General features: G+C 44.4%; 1 non-coding gene across 1 annotated transcript; it reads left to right on the forward strand.

Moving 5' to 3' along the window:
• Positions 1–905: 905 nt before the first annotated feature.
• On the forward strand, positions 906–1,012 carry LOC114394337. Its single transcript, XR_003662737.1, has one exon. It is a non-coding gene; the product is annotated as a small nucleolar RNA R71 (small nucleolar RNA).
• Positions 1,013–1,296: the final 284 nt, after the last annotated feature.

A 1,296-nucleotide genomic window follows, 5' to 3' on the forward strand; every position in this document is an offset into this window, starting at 1 on the left:
TTGCTGGTTGAGGTCCTTGACACTGCTTTCCCGACCTCAATGCAATGACACTCACATTTTTGGGATTCTGGACAAATTGAGAAGGTAATCTGTCAGAATTCTGGGACTGTTGTTGATTTAACTGCGTAGCCAATTGTTCCATCTGATTAGTTAAGCTCTGAATGAAGGCTCTGGTCTCTTGTTGAAACTACATGTTTTGCATAGTCATTTGTCTCACAAGTTCTTCAAGGGAAGGTTGCGGAGGAGCCTCGACTGTTTGCTGTTTCTGGGGTTGTTGCTGTTGTTGCTGCTGGATTGGTGGAGGAACGTATGGTCTACTTGGGCCAACAACATTCTGGAAATAAGGCTGTTGTTGTTGCTGCTGTTGTGAAGGACTCGACCATCTAAGTTTGGGATGATTCCTCCACCTGGGATTGTACCTGTTGCTAGAGAGGTCATAATTGTTCTATTGTGGCTGATTTTGCTGCTAAGGTTGAGGAGGTCTATTGTAGATGTTTGCAGCATAAGTTTCAGGCTGTTCAATTGCTTCAGATTGTTGCACAGAAGGGCAAAGGTCTGTGTGGTGGTCGGCAGAGGAGCATAAACCACAGAGTCTGGTGGCAGGTGCAGATTTTTTATTCATGGTCAGTTGGGTTACCAGGTTAACCAAGGCATCTAGTTTACCTTCGAGCTTCTTAGTTTCGCCCGATGAGGATGAATTTGTGGCTACTTCATGCACTCCTCTAATGACAATAGCATCACTTCTGGCACTAAATTGCTAGGAGTTGGAAGCCATCTTCTCAATTAAATTTCTGGCTTCAGCAGGGGTCATGTCTCCAAGGGCTCCACCACTGGCAGCATCAATCATACTCCTCTCCATGTTGCTAAGTCCCACACATAAATATTGAAGAAGGAGTTGCTTAGAAATCTGGTGGTGAGGACAGCTTGCACACAATTTCTTGAATCTTTCCCAGTACTCATACAAGCTTTCTCCACTAAGTTGCCTGATGCCTGAAATGTCTTTTCTCATGGCAGTGGTCCTAGATGCAGGGAGGAATTTCTCCAAGAACACTCTCTTAAGGTCATCCCAGCTGGAGATGGATCTGGGAGCAAGGTAGTACAACCAATCTTTTGCCACTCCCTCTTGTGAATGAGGAAAATACTTTAGAAAGATATGATCTTCCTGGACATCAGGGGGCTTCATGGTGAAACAAACAATATGGAACTCCTTAAGATGCTTATAAGGATCTTCACCTGCAAGACCATGAAACTTGGGCAGCAAATGTATTAGTCCAGTCTTGAGAACATATGGAACAT

Source organism: Glycine soja, chromosome 17 (assembly GCF_004193775.1).
Source record: "Glycine soja cultivar W05 chromosome 17, ASM419377v2, whole genome shotgun sequence".
Taxonomy (NCBI): Eukaryota; Viridiplantae; Streptophyta; class Magnoliopsida; order Fabales; family Fabaceae; genus Glycine; species Glycine soja.